This window comes from Aulonocara stuartgranti (genome assembly GCF_965226115.1).
Source record: "Aulonocara stuartgranti genome assembly, chromosome: 5".
NCBI lineage: Eukaryota > Metazoa > Chordata > Actinopteri > Cichliformes > Cichlidae > Aulonocara > Aulonocara stuartgranti.
Window position 1 is genome coordinate 26651831 of NC_138943.1, and position 15842 is coordinate 26667672.

At 39.9% G+C, this 15842-nt stretch overlaps 2 long non-coding RNA genes across 3 annotated transcripts; both read right to left on the minus strand.

Annotated features, from left to right (window-relative positions):
* Positions 1-449: 449 nt before the first annotated feature.
* On the minus strand, positions 450-3484 carry LOC309706179. 2 transcript variants are annotated; one of them, XR_014276690.1, is made up of 5 exons: positions 3338-3484; positions 2860-3190; positions 2594-2745; positions 1318-1404; positions 450-1197 (listed from the first exon to the last, which is right to left on the minus strand). It is a non-coding gene; the product is annotated as an uncharacterized lncRNA (long non-coding RNA). The 2 variants fall into 2 exon arrangements; XR_014276691.1 differs by having other exon boundaries at positions 2481-2745; positions 3338-3483.
* Positions 3485-6946: 3462 nt separating this feature from the next.
* On the minus strand, positions 6947-11755 carry LOC309706460. The gene is made up of 5 exons (XR_014276742.1): positions 11540-11755; positions 11062-11392; positions 10682-10947; positions 10479-10565; positions 6947-10360 (listed from the first exon to the last, which is right to left on the minus strand). It is a non-coding gene; the product is annotated as an uncharacterized lncRNA (long non-coding RNA).
* Between the last annotated feature and the right edge of the window lie 4087 nt (positions 11756-15842).

Consider the following 15842-nt stretch of genomic DNA (forward strand, 5'->3'; position numbering starts at 1 on the left):
TTGAAAAGCTCAGTAAAATGTAAACAAAAACAGAATGTTTGCATAACCTCATATGTTATTCACAATAAAACAGTAAAATATATTCAGATGTTTAAATTGAGAAACTGTAAATGTAATTTGTTTAGTTATATATTTTTGCAAATTGGGTTTAAAATTGCATCATAAAAGAAAGTATTCTCATTCTTATTCCGACTATTGTCTACAGAGTGGCCAGTTTACCTAAAAATAAAAAAATAATAATTTAAAAAGTCATGATTTTTATTTCCCTCCTCATTTATATGCATGTATTTGGCTTGGACAACAACAAAGGACGTGCTTTTTTAAAATTAAAGTTTCTCTCCACTCCACTCATGCTATTTCCCAAGTGTTCAGGTTGCCTTTAATATATGAACAGAAGCACAAACCCTCATTTTATAATTCAAATTAAGCAATTAAAGCACAGTAACAAATTCTCTTTCAATTGTTTATGCAGGAGCTAGCAGGAAGAGCATGGCTTATAGAAACTTAGAAACTATTATGGATTAGACTCTCACATGCAATGAAAGGAAATATAGGAAGCCCATAAATATACATTGTACCATTGACAGTAGAACATTTCTAAAACCTACGCATACAACATGTTGGATTAAAGCCACTGAAATAAGAGGATGTGAGTCAACCGAAAACACCAGAAAATATCTTAGCTAGCTTTTTTTTCTGTCTCTTCGGGTTGTGGTAAAGACATGGCCCAATATTTCTCATAAATGAAACAAAAACAAATTTTGTACGACTTTTTATGAATTCCTTTTAATACATAGTATAAATAAATAGATATATTTCTTGTATGTATATAAAGCATATGTATTTGTATATAGATAGATAGATAGCACCTGTTGTCACTAAAAGTGTCATCTTTCACATACACAGTCATTCAATACGTTTTATCATATCAGGTAACATGTCAAAATTAGCAGAATTTTTATGTATTTTCCTCTTAGAAAAAGGAACCAGATCCAGAGATCTCCATATCTTCAAAACCTCTGCTAAACTGACTGATTTTGTCTTGCAAGAGGTCTCTTTCTCTCAGTAGGCTTTGCAGCAGGTTGTTGCAGCAGGAACATAAGTGGGTTGAATTCGACTGAAATTGCTCGGTCTGGCACATGTCTTCTATCACAGAGGTGTTGCAAGGAAACTGATTGATATCCTCTTTTGAATAAACTGGAAATAAACATAATTTTGGGGTCATATTTGTTTTTAACTTTCCATCAGAAAACATGTTACAGTACTTATGATACATTTATTTTCCATTATAAATATATATTTGTGTTCACAACTTACCAGCAAGGTGCAGGGAGATATTGAGGATGGCTTGTAAGATACATAATACTCCTAAAGTTACAATCCCCATCCTCAGGAGTCTTCTTTCTGTAAACATACAGATAAATACAGGGAGTGCAGAATTATTAGGCAAATGAGTATTTTGTCCACATCATCCTCTTCATGCATGTTGTCTTACTCCAAGCTGTATAGGCCCGAAAGCCTACTACCAATTAAGCATATTAGGTGATGTGCATCTCTGTAATGAGAAGGGGTGTGGTCTAATGACATCAACACCCTATATCAGGTGTGCATAATTATTAGGGGCCTTTTCGGGTTGAGGATGGAGTCAAGCTCAACTCCCAGTCCTACTGCCAGTTTCTGGAAGACACCTTCTTCAAGCAGTGGTACAGGAAGAAGTCTGCATCCTTCAAGAAAAACATGATTTTAATGCAGGACAATGCTCCATCACACGCGTCCAAGTACTCCACAGCGTGGCTGGCAAGAAAGGGTATAAAAGAAGAAAAACTAATGACATGGCCACCTTGTTCACCTGATCTGAACCCCATTGAGAACCTGTGGTCCATCATCAAATGTGAGATTTACAAGGAGGGAAAACAGTACACCTCTCTGAACAGTGTCTGGGAGGCTGTGGTTGCTGCTGCACGCAATGTTGATGGTGAACAGATCAAAACACTGACAGAATCCATGGATGGCAGGCTTTTGAGTGTCCTTGCAAAGAAAGGTGGCTATATTGGTCGCTGATTTGTTTTTGTTTTGTTTTTGAATGTCAGAAATGTATATTTGTGAATGTGTAGATGTTATATTGGTTTTACTGGTGAAAAGAAATAATTGAAATGGGTATATATTTGTTTTTTGTTAAGTTTCCTAATAATTATGCACAGTAATAGTCACCTGCACACAGATATCCCCCTAAAATAGCTAAAACTAAAAACAAACTAAAAACTACTTCCAAAAACATTCAGCTTTGATATTAATGAGTTTTTTGGGTTCATTGAGAACATGGTTGTTGTTCAATAATAAAATTATTCCTCAAAAATACAACTTGCCTAATAATTCTGCACTCCCTGTACATAGTACATTCACAATAGTGAGACAGCTTTCTGATTACTTCAAAATCGTGACTGTTTCTTTTTTAGTTTGCATTTTTCTCATATTCTTACCTGATTGAGCAGAGTTGATGCTGCTTGTTCCAGTTTTGACCTTTTTTCCCCCAAGGTCATGTATGGTGGAATACTCAGAAAGCTCTAATTCTTCCGCCATGAGGTTAACTTACAGTGAGATGGGTTAGTCGTGCCTCAGTTTCTGTGCCCTGGCATCTGTTGTTTCTCAAATGTGACGAGTTGCCTTGACGTATTTTCTAAGGAAAAAGCTGCTCTTGATTTGAGGAAGTGTTTTCATTGTGGTTTTATGTTGATGAGTCAGCCTCTGGAAAGATTAAATTCAGATTTAATTTTAGTTTTGAAATATGTTTCTGTACATAGTTGATTAATCACATTTATCTTTTTACTTAATTTATAATCCATTTGCATAAATACCCACCCGCCTTTTAAAGACTTCATTCTTTATGCAGTTTAAAATGGTCACAAACTCAACAGAGAACCAATTTGTTAAGGTCTTGAACCAGGCTGGTCAAATTTGCTATAAATTGATCTGCAACAGCAAGCAGTTCATTTTGTTTGTCAATCAATGTTGTCAGCAGATTTCAGTCTACAGTTGTGATTTTGTAAAGGACAAAGGTAAAAATGTTTATTGCAAGAATTTTGATATTCAGGTTGTAGCATCCAGTCGAACTGAGAAGGCCAGAACTGATGGTTGTTGAATGACCTTTATTATTCCTTGCCGTGTATCAGACAACGAACCAACGTAAGAGCTAGACAAACAAATAAAACAATTACCATATTATTCATGTAACACCATCTAAACTGCTCATTACGCTGGTCTAACCGTTTTCTATTAAACTATATAATACATATTATGCATTTCAGATTGCTCAAATTAAATCATATACATTACAAACCTTGTTCCCCTGTCGACTGTAGCTAGAACCATTCGTCTTTGTACAATTTAACCATATTCTTCTCTCCCTTTTCTCCGTTAGCATTAGTTTTCCGTTTTCTTCCGTCTTTTTGTACATCAAGTTGTTTACCATTAAACCATTCACTTTCGGTCACACAGGAAGTTACCAAAATAAAAGCACAAATGTTATATTGCGTGAATATGCGCTAGCTTTACATATCCGCCGTTACACTCCCACCAAATTATTTGCTGTTACAAACAAAATAAAACACAAATAATTTCTAAACAGGTAACTTAACAATGATAATACCTTTGTATATGCAACAACAAATTTTCATTGCATTTTAACTGCTTAGTGCATCTTGCTTTTCACAACTTTCTAACAGTAGAACCAACTTATGAACTGGGCGTTCCACTGTAGACATCTTATGCAAACGTTCACCCCTTTTACTAAGGTTTCTGTCTGCAAAGGTTACTTTGACCTTTCTCACAAGTCCATCTTCGTCTGTTATGGTGTCCACAACCCTACCAAGTCTCCATTGGGATCGTGGCAGTATTTCTTCCTTGTCCATCACTATGTCACCTACTTGCATATTCCTTTTAGCAGCATGCCATCTCTGCCGAACCCTGATGTTGTGAAGATATTCTCTCTTCCATCTGCTCCAAAATTGCTCCGTTAGGTATTGTACCTGACGCCATTGCTTCCGAGCGTACAGATCCTCTTTAACAAACTGTCCTGGAGGAGGCAAAGCTGTTGTGGTTTTCATAGTTAGGAGATGATTTGGAGTTATTGGTTTCAAACTGTTTGGATCATTGAGATTGTCTGTCGTCAACGGGCGGCTGTTCACTATTGCAGCTGCTTCATAGAGAAAGGTTCTGAGTGATGAATCAGTGAGTCGTCTCTTTGCGAGAGCAAGTGTGGCGTTGAGGACGTTTCTCACAGTCCGAATTTGTCGTTCCCATACTCCACCTGCGTGGCTTTTCTTTTCTTTTCTTGCTTGTTTGGTTAGGAACGGGCCGAAAACATCCATACCACAGTATGTGAAAGGCGGAGAGCGTTCGACTCTTTCTGTGGGGAGATCTTTCATTTTTTGTCCTTCCACAGCTCTCCTTAGTCTCCGACATGTCACACACTGACGGATGTAGTCTGATACTGTTTGACTTAGCTTGGGAATCCAATAACCGCTGGACCGTATTTCGTTCATTGTGAAGCTCTTTCCTTGATGATTTATTCTTTCGTGACAGTGAGCGATTATGAGTTTTGTAATATGATGGTCTCTTGGAATGACAGTTGGATGTTTGAATGTGTTAGGAAGCAATGAGTGTTGTAGCCTTCCTCCCACCTTGAGCACATTGTCTTCGTCCAAGAAAGGATCCAAGTTGTACATTTTGTTGCTCTCATGTAGTGCCTTTCCTTTGCTTAATCTCTTTATCTCATCTGAAAATGTTAGTCCTTGTAAGTTTTTGATAATCATCATTTCAGCATTTTGTCTTTCAGTTACAGTGCTGAGTGACTTTGATTTGTCTCTGAGTAGGAAACGTTTGAGACGTGCTATGGCACCGACAGCATGTGACCAGGATGAGAACCTTGTGAGACGGTCACAGAGACTTACACATACTTGTGATGTTATGATCTCACACTGTTCTGGTTGCAGAGACTTTTGCCGTTCAGTCATTTGGTCAGCTTCTCCTTCTGGACTGTGATCCAAACTAAGACTTTATCAACAAATACCCACATATCTCAGCAATGAAATTGGGAATGGAAAGCCAAGGGCCATGGGGAAGAGTCATAATGATTTGACTGATCACCTACTTCTCATCTACTGGAACCATCAGCGAAAAGAAGAAAGAAAAGAAACACATCACGCAAGAATGATCTTGATCAAAAGAATTCAACAGATTTATTGAGCACATTTACTTATACTCCCCTACAGCACAAATCCTTTTAATTTGAGTACTCAATATACTTTCTCCAAGTTCCAGCCTCAAGCCAAGATTTTCATTTTATCATTGAAATGTTGCCATTTATATCACTGATGGAACAGATTTAACATTTCATAGTTTTGAAAAGCTCTAAAAAAATTAGTTTCATACTATTTTTTTCAATATTCTTTTATTCTTTTTATAGCCATAACACAGATTTCTCTCATGATTGCATGCAATTCTTAAAGGTATACATGCATGCAAATTGTATTTACATATGCAAATGATTCAAATTAACATACTCTAAATATGTTTTATAAATAAATGTAAAACTTATAACATAACCCTGTGCAAAAAAAAGTCCTCATTTAAAATATTCTTAACAACTAAATGTAAAACAGATGTACAGTATAAGGTAAACACAACAGTTGGATAGTGTAAGCCAGGAACACAGTGTGACAGAAACACTGGTGTCATTCAGAACAGCTAATTAAAACAAAGCCAACAGTGTTAATGAAAAGTGATTAGTGAATGCTCTGTAGTTCTCATTGCTGTCAGTTTAACTTTGACCAAATTATCATCAAAGAAAGACTTGATGATTTCAAGGTTTGTTGGCAACACAAAAGAAGATTATCAACCCTATTCTGAAAAAAAGGGATGCCGAGTAAAATGTAAATAAAAGCTGAATTTAAAGATTTGCAAATCTCACAACCCCAAATTTTATTCACAAAAAACCCATCAAAAACACACTTTACATACTTCACAAGTATGTAAAGTGTGTTTATTAAGCGCAAGCAATCAGACAAGCAATCACAAAGTGGTGTACACAAAAGGCTAAAATAAACATGAACATTAAACTCCCAGGACCTGGCGTCCACATATGTGGACATCACATTTTGGGTTGTCTAGACCAAAATACTAATTTTGCTCTACAAGGGCCTGATATCCACTTACGAGGGTGTTGTACTTCCACTGTTCTATCAAAATGTAAAGCGAATGTCCTCATATATGGAAACAAAAATCAGGTTAAAAAAAACAAACATGTAATTTTTGGTTTTTACATTCATCAGGTCCTAATCAGCCCAAATAGCCAAGAAAATTAAAAATGCATGCCATGAAAGAGTTTGGGTCTTAGGAGGTTAAGTGTGAAAAAAATGAAATAAGATATAATAAAATAAACTGTTAGTTTCAAAATAAGTAAAACATAATTCAATAAAAAATTCTCAGGAAAAGGCCTGTTTGAAAAAAGTTTTAACTGCTTTTTAAAATAATGCACAGAGTCAACTAATTGTAGTTTTGATGGTAAAGTGTGCCACAGCTTTGGTGCCACAAGCTCAAAGGGTCTGTCACCCTTAGTTTTTAGTCAGGTATGGGGAACAACAAATTCAGAGTCTGTGAATGGAGACGACAAGAAGCAGTGTATTTTGTAAAAATCTGAGATAAATAATCTGTGACCTGGCCATTTAGTGCTCTGTATGTTAAAACAAGAATTTTTAAACGAATCCTAAAATCTACTGGGAGCCAATAAAGAATATAAAATAGGAGTAATTTGAACTTGTTAGCTAGAACTTGTTAGTAGTCTGACTGCAGCATTTTGAATAGCTTTGAGGTGTGAAAGAGAGTGTCCGTGGTTAACTTTATTTATTAACAAGACATTATTCAGGTGAAATAATGACACTCAGACAAGTTCTGTTAAAATAGCAACGTGCACGGGTGAGCGGCTCTCAGGAGACACTCACACCGAGTGCAGGCGATAGCTCTTTATTTATAAGACACATCGCGTATGCAAATACCTTCATCTTCCTTTAATACATGTTCTGTTAAAAACTTCCTGTGACTGAGTGTGTGTATGTTTGTATGGGGTCATATGAGTGTACTCTAATTTCGGGAACTGCTGTTAGAGATTTAATCTCTTGTGGTTAGGTCGCTGTCTCTGGCCTTCATCAACATACAGAGTTAAAATGTCAGTGTGCACAAAAATGAAAAGTACAGCATATTTGTGAAATATATGAACACATCAATATGAGCTTATAGTAAACAGTAGTAAATAAACGTATATATGTTAAAAATCTCATGACAGAGAGGATCTGTCCAAGCTGGTAAACAGAGCATTAAAATAATCTAAATGCGATGACACAAATGCAAGAACTATTTTTTCCAGCTCAGCTGAGGCGACAATATGTCGCAATTTTGAAATGTTCCTTAAATGAAAGAAACAGGAACAAGACAAAGATTTTATATGCAAGTCAAGGCCCAAAGAAGACTCAAATATTACTCCAAGATTTTGAATGTTGGTGTTAGTAGTTGAACAAAAAGAAGCAAGAACCCGACTGATTTAAGAATGTAGTTCAGGAGGAGCTATAATCATGGTCTAAGGTTTGTTAGTGTTTGAAACAAGGTAATTGCTAGAGAGCCAATCAGTAACCTGAGTTACCCAGTGGACTAAGCTGGACAGCCTATCCAGCTAATGAGGCTTAAAAGACTGTCATCGGCACAGAAATGATAAGAAATGTCACTAAAAGATTGAAAAATGCCAGCGAGAAAGAAGAAGCACCTAGAAAGAAAATAATGTATGCAAACCTGAACCCTGTGGAACCCTGCAGGTTAGGGAGGCTATGATAGAGGTGAACTTGTTTGTTCTAACAGAGAAGGTCCTGTCAGATAAGTAAGAAGAAAACCAGTCTAAGGCAGAGCCAGATACACCAGCCAGAACATTCAGCATATTAAGTAGGATTTTATGATCAATTGTATCAAAGGCTGCACTGAGATCAAGCAATATGATTACAGAACAATTCCCTGCATCAGAAGCCATTAAAAGATTATTATAAACCTTCAAGAGGGCGATCTCAGTGGAGCGCTGCTTTTGAAAGCCAGATTGAAAAAGGTAACAAATCTTTAATTTGCATAGTAAAGATCTGAACTGATTTTCTACAAGTTTTTCTAATAATTTGCTTATAAGTGACAATTTTGAAAATAGGCCAATAATTACCAGTAAAGTTGGGATGAACATTCGACATATTTAAAATACGATGGAACATAACTTTGCCTCAGTTCCACATGATAGACAGCAATGTGGGACCAATGCTGGTGAGTCCCAGACAGGAGAAAAGCAGGTAATGTATCTAAGGAGCATGACAAGAATTTCATTTTACCTATTACTGTAGTTAAGTCATTAAGTGTAATTGGAGGGAAAGAAAAGTAAATGACCCAGGGCACTGAGGACCATCATAAGGGAAGCTACTTGAGGAGATTTTGGATCTTAAGCCCATCACCTTATTTACAAAGTGATTGAGAAATGTATTGCAATCATCGTCAGAAAAGAACATAGCATGCTGGGTTGGAGGGGAAACAATCCTGTTGATAGTCTCAAATAATACCCTTGGATTATTCTTATGGAAATGTATGAGATTATTGAAATAAGAGGATCTAGCCTCTTTCACTGACTCATTATATATGTGAAGAAGCTCTACAAAGTATTTGTGATGGAAACTTAGACCCGTGGACTTCCACAGATGTTCTGCTCTTTGACGGGAATGTCGAAGATCACAAGTTTGATTATCTAACCAGGGTGTGCAGGAACTGACAGAGCAATGACTACTCTGGTTTTGTGAGGAGCGATCTGAATAAAAGTGGCTATCAGGGTTCAATACAAGACTTAACAAGGAGCTCAACATGGTCACAAAAAGTTATGAAATTAAAAAGAAAACTTAGAAATGATAGCTATCAATAAAGCGCCTGTACCTAATACAAACTTGGGAAAAAGTTTAAAAGTTTAAGAGTCCATAATGCTCAGGAAATTCCTAGTGGTACTATTTGATGTGTCCTCTGCACGAATGTTGAAGTCCCCAACAATGATGACCTTGCCCAACTTAATAGCAGAAGTCTGACAGAAAAGATGCTGCAGACCCAGGTGGACCATAAATTGAAATACCATACATCGGTTGATCTCTTCCAGTTTTGATCATAATTATCTCAAAAGAGCTGTAACAGCTCGAAGAGATCATCTGGCATAAAAATGTCTTTTTAAAAATCACAGCTGTTCCACCTTCTCGTCCAGAGATCTGAAGTTCACAGAAAAATGAACAGTCTGCAGTGCATAGCTCTAAAAGATGTGAGACTTCATGCTGCCATGTCTCAGAGATAAACATAAAATCAAGCTAAATATAAGCTAAATTATATCAAATATAAGACTGTTGTCAATTGAGCGGCCATTGAAAACTCATTATTATACAAAATTTCAGTTATGTGAAAACAAAAAAAAATTAATTATCATCATTCAGAGTAACAATAACATTTAAAGTTGATATAGCAAGTTCCATTAAAAACACTTTCTAAATTCTGCTAGTACAAAATAGTCAACATTGTTTTTTGCTGTTATTTAGTGTGTTTGTTGGCCACACATACATGCAAATCCAATATTCTTTAACACAGCTTGGGTCGGGTCTCTACCACCTACTGGTAGAAGCATCTGTTCTTTGGGTTTCTGAATACACCACCAGCCAAAACCTAAACTGAGCACATGTTGTCACTAAAAACGTCATCTTTCACATACACAACCATTCAATACATTTTATCATATTACTAAAATGGCATGTCATTTTTTTTATCCATTAGCAAAGTATTAATATATGTACATAATAAATTTTGCATTAAATATGCAACAATATAATAAAAGTATTTACCTGAGTGCAACTGTTAATCACTGCTTGACTCTTTCAAAATATATATCTAATTAAAATGTGGTTGGCTGTTGTTTTTGTACCAGAGATTTCAAAGTGTGTAAATGGATGCAGTCGTCTGACTTAAATGACTTGTTTCAAATTCCTGAATGTTGTCTGCGTTCATCTTCAAACTAACAAGAAATCTAAAGAATTGGAACCAGATCCAAAGATCTGCATATCGTCAACATCTCCAGGTTTACCTCTGCTAAACTGACTGATTTTGTCTTGCAAGAGGTCTCTTTCTCTCAGTAGGCTTTGCAGCAGGTTGTTGCAGCAGGAACATAAGTGGGTTGAATTTGACTGAAATTGCTCGGTCTGGCACATGTCTTCTATCACAGAGGTGTTGCAAGGAAACTGATTGATATCCTCTTTTGAATAAACTGGAAATAAACATAATTTTGGGGTCATATTTTTTATACTTTCCATCAGAAAACATGTTACAGTACTTATGATACATTTATTTTCCATTATAAATATATATTTGTGTTCACAACTTACCGGCAAGGTGGAGGGAGATATTGAGGATGGCTTGTAAGATACACAATACTCCTAAAGTTACAATCCCCATCCTCAGGAGTCTTCTTTCTGTAAACACAAAAACAGATAAATACATAGTACATTCACAATAGTGAGACAGCTTTCTGATTACTTCAAAATCGTGACTGTTTCTCTTTTAGTTTGCATTTTTCTCATATTCTTACCTGATTGAGCAGAGTTGATGCTGCTTGTTCCAGTTTTGACCTTTTTCCCCCCAAGGTCATGTATGGTGGAATACTCAGAAAGCTCTAATTCTTCCGCCATGAGGTTAACTTACAGTGAGATGGGTTAGTCGTGCCTCAGTTTCTGTGCCCTGGCATCTGTTGTTTCTCAAATGTGACGAGTTGCCTTGACGTTATTTTCTAAAGAAAAAGCTGCTCTTGATTTGAGGAAGTGTTTTCATTGTGGTTTTATGTTGATGAGTCAGCCTCTGGAAAGATTAAATTCAGATTTAATTTTAGTTTTGAAATATGTTTCTGTACATAGTTGATTAATCACATTTATCTTTTTACTTAATTTATAATCCATTTGCATAAATACCCACCCGCCTTTTAAAGACTTCATTCTTTATGCAGTTTAAAATGGTCACAAACTCAACAGAGAACCAATTTGTTAAGGTCTTGAACCAGGCTGGTCAAATTTGCTATAAATTGATCTGCAACAGCAAGCAGTTCATTTTGTTTGTCAATCAATGTTGTCAGCAGATTTCAGTCTACAGTTGTGATTTTGTAAAGGACAAAGGTAAAAATGTTTATTGCAAGAATTTTGATATTCAGGTTGTAGCATCCAGTCGAACTGAGAAGGCCAGAACTGATGGTTGTTGAATGACCTTTATTATTCCTTGCCGTGTATCAGACAACGAACCAACGTAAGAGCTAGACAAACAAATAAAACAATTACCATATTATTCATGTAACACCATCTAAACTGCTCATTACGCTGGTCTAACCGTTTTCTATTAAACTATATAATACATATTATGCATTTCAGATTGCTCAAATTAAATCATATACATTACAAACCTTGTTCCCCTGTCGACTGTAGCTAGAACCATTCGTCTTTGTACAATTTAACCATATTCTTCTCTCCCTTTTCTCCGTTAGCATTAGTTTTCCGTTTTCTTCCGTCTTTTTGTACATCAAGTTGTTTACCATTAAACCATTCACTTTCGGTCACACAAGAAGTTACCAAAATAAAAGCACAAATGTTATATTGCGTGAATATGCGCTAGCTTTACATATCCGCCGTTACACAGGTAATATCACTTACACATACTTGTGATGTTATGATCTCACACTGTGTCCCCGGTCATGTCAGTTTAACTCTGTGCGCCATGCTTTTCGGCCAGGTTTCATGGACTCTGTGTGCACTACGTCTCGGACTACATCCTGTACGACTGTGTGTAGTGTTGTTTCACATCCAGCTTATCTAGACGCTGCTTGTGTGAGTTCTCCTGTACCTGTGGCTGCTCCTAAACTCACTCTTTCTAAGACTGCTAATTATGACATGGACAACTTAAGTACAGCAGAGTTGCTAGAACCAGCCCACCATAAGTCTCTGTTTACTGAAACTGTGTTTGGCTCCACTAACTTGGTTCACCCAGTGACTGTTACTGTTCCTGTGCTTCGCTCTCCGCCTCCAGTTCCTGTAACCAGGGCAGCGCGGGCCCGGCTTTCCCTTGCTCCCGTATCAGTTCCTCTGGAGAGGGTGGCTGAGGTCCAGCTGGTCCCTGCTTCTGTCCCCAGCCTGGCAGAGGCGCCGTTCATCCCGGCACCCGTACCTGCCCCTCGGGTGGGGTTGATGGACGCCCAGCCTATGCCTGCGCCAGTTCCGGTTCCCTGGGCGAGGTCTACTGTGACCCTGCCGACTCCTGCACCCGTCTCAGTCCCTTGGGTGGGAGCAGCAGAGGTCCAGCTAGCTCCTGCACCTACACCGGCCCCCAGGGTAAAGGCAGCCAGAGCCCAGCTTGTCCCTGCACCCGTATCTGTTTCTCGGGTGGGGATGACTGGTGTTCGGCCAGGCCCAGCACCCGTTCCTGTTCCTCGGAGGAGAGCAGCCAAGAGTCAGTCACCTGTTCAGTCACCGGTTCAACTACCTGCTGTCCCACCATCACTACAACCACAACTACAACTTGCACTTCAATCGATAGCACAGTCATCAGCTCAGTTCATTGCTCAGCAACCCGTTCAGACACTGCCCACCTCAGCTGGAAGCTTTGGTGAGCTTTCTCCGCCAGCTGGGGACTGCGTGGTGCTGACACACTTTGGACAGACTGTTTGCCCTGCACAGCCCCAGCCGTTGCATCCTAAGCCGACTGCGTGCCCTGTGCCGCTACAGTTAGCATCCGCTGAGCCAGAGGTCCCCGCACCTGCTGGCTCTGCATCAGTTTCCGCTGGGGGTTCAGGAGAACCTCTCCAGCCTTTCCTCGTCTCCGCTGGCGGCTCTGGTCAGCCCGGCCAGCACCTCCTCGTCTCCGCTGGAGGGTCCAAGGGGCCCGTCCAGCACCTCCTCGTCTCCGCTGGAGGGTCCGAGGGGCCCGTCCAGCCGCCTGTCTCCGCTGGAGGGTCCGAGGGGCCCGTCCAGAGCCGCCTGTCTCCGTCTCCGCTGGAGGGTCCGAGGGGCCCGTCCAGCCGCCTGTCTCCGCTGGAGGGTCCGAGGGGCCCGTTCAGCCACCAGCAGCCTCATCCACACCAGCTGCGGCCGCCGTGTCTCCGCCCACGCAGTTGCCTAGTCCAGCTTCATCAGAGTCTGCATCCTCGCCGTCGCCTGGTCCGGCCTCTGCTGCATCCTTGCCATCGCCTGGTCCGGCTTCGGCATCGCCTTCGCCTGGTCCAGCCTCAGCCTCAGCCTCAGCCTCGTCTTCGCCTGGTCCAGCTCTAGCATCTGCTTCTGCTACGCCTGGTCCAGCCTCTGCATCTGCTTCTGCTACGCCTGGTCCAGCCTCTGCATCTGCTTCTGCTACGCCTGGTCCAGCCTCTGCATCTGCTTCTGCTACGCCTGGTCCGGTCCCCGCATCGCCTTCGCCTGGTCCCACCTCGTCTGGTCCTGTGCCCACCGGGCCTCGGCCAGTACGCCTGACACTGGAGAGCCGCCGCTGCCTTCCGCGCGGTCGGCCCCCTGAACTGCTCCGTCGTCACCTTCGCCGCCGCAGTTGCCTTTCGCACGGCTGGCCTCCTGACCGGCTCTATCACCTGTGTCGCCCGCCTGGTTGGCCCCCCGACCGTGTGACCCTTGAACTCTTGTGCCCGCAGGCTCCGGGTCGGCCTCCTGAACTGCACCACTGCTGCCTTCTGCACGACCGGCCTCCAGATACGAGAGGACGTGGCCTGTTGTGTTGCCGCCCTCCAGGCCGACCCCCTGAACTTTCTTTGGACTATTGTCTTGTGCTCCTGTGTTTTCTGTCGATTGTTTTGTTCCCTGTTTACTTTGCCCGTCTCCCGTCAGTGTTGCGTTCACTCTTGCCGTGTCTTGTTATGACTATCAGTGTCACCTGTGTTCCCCGTGTGCTCCCACTTCCCTCGTTAACCCTCTGTGTATTTATGTCTGCGTCTCCCTCGGTTCTGTGTCACATTCTCCCTCATGTTGTGTGTGTGTTCCTCCCTGTTCCTTGGCGAGCTTTGTATTTAGTTTTCCCAGTTTAGTTTTGTATTTCCTACGTTCTGCCTCTCCAGCATTAAAGCTGTGATTTTTGAGTTCATCCCCGAGTCTGTGAGTTTTGCAATTTGGGTCCTCCTCCTGCCTGCCACACAGCGATCCATGACACACTGTTCTGGTTGCAGAGACTTTTGCCGTTCAGTCATTTGGTCAGCTTCTCCTTCTGGACTGTGATCCAAACTAAGACTTTATCAACAAATACCCACATATCTCAGCAATGAAATTGGGAATGGAAAGCCAAGGGCCATGGGGAAGAGTCATAATGATTTGACTGATCACCTACTTCTCATCTACTAGAACCATCAGCGAAAAGAAGAAAAAAGAAACACATCACGCAAGAATGATCTTGATCAAAAGAATTCAACAGATTTATTGAGCACATTTACTTATACTCCCCTACAGCACAAATCCTTTTAATTTGAGTACTCAATATACTTTCTCCAAGTTCCAGCCTCAAGCCAAGATGTCATTTTCATTTTATTATTGAAATGTTGCCATTTATATCACTGATGGAACAGATTTAATATTTCACAGTTTTGAAAAGCTCTAAAAATACAAAATTAGTTTTATACTAATACAGCTATAATGCTGCAGCCTTAAGGGATTTTTGTTTTCCTTCTGCAATCACTTGCATGCAATTCTTAAAAGTATGCTTGCATGCAAATCCAGACATATCTTCATTACTGCATTCAAAGCTAGTTGTGTTCAAAAGACTCCTTCATGGCTTTAAAGACAACTGACTTACCTTTGAATAAATAATGTGTGACTGTAGCAGAGTAATGCAGTAGTATTACTGCTCTATATAAATATACAATATCAAACCGAAACCAGCACTTTTTGCAACAAAAAAATGTCTTCAATGAAAAAAATCTTGTCCTGTCACTGAGGTAAACACACTCGCTACATAAGTCAACAATTTGAAGAGGGTGCGCGTGCTTCATAGTGGGTAGTAGAAAGAGGGAATATAGACTTTGCCCATCCTATTGTTATAATCTGTCTGCAATGCGATGGCAAGATTCAGGCAAAAGTTTTTGCAGAGCAGTATGCAGTATCACCTGGCATTAAGAACCCAGCCTTGATATCCTTCAGCAGCTTTGTCACCAAATACACCTCCATCCATCGCATGTACAGTTAAAATAAAGAAAAAATGAAAAGGGTATGGAAAAGAAAAAAAAATTGAACTGGTGCTTTTATTCCCAAAGACTTGATTGCCAATTGAAAAGCAACAGATGTTTGCCCATGTGAGAAACCAACTGATGGGTTGCATTCTCAATGGCAGTGATTTCCATGTAAACACATGAAACTCTTTGAGAGAAGAGATGGAGCACAGAAGTGTTTTGTTCATTGTGTTTCAACACCCAGTGTTAGGCTGCACAGCTGACAGACAGTGTAGCTGGTGTTTCACGGTCATTCTCTTTGAACGTACAGTATACAGTTTCCTAACAACACCAGGTGAATATGGAAAACTTTTTTTAAAAAAATCACAAACAGCACTAAATAATGGATAGAAAGATAAATTTCCCATGAGACATATTTTACCTAAGTCCTTTACACAGAGAAGAAGAAGCCTGTTATAATGTAATAGTAAAATGAAATAAAGCTGTGGCAACAGTAACAGCTCTTGGAAATTAGGGACTGTGAAATGAAATTAAATACGTGCTAACATATTAC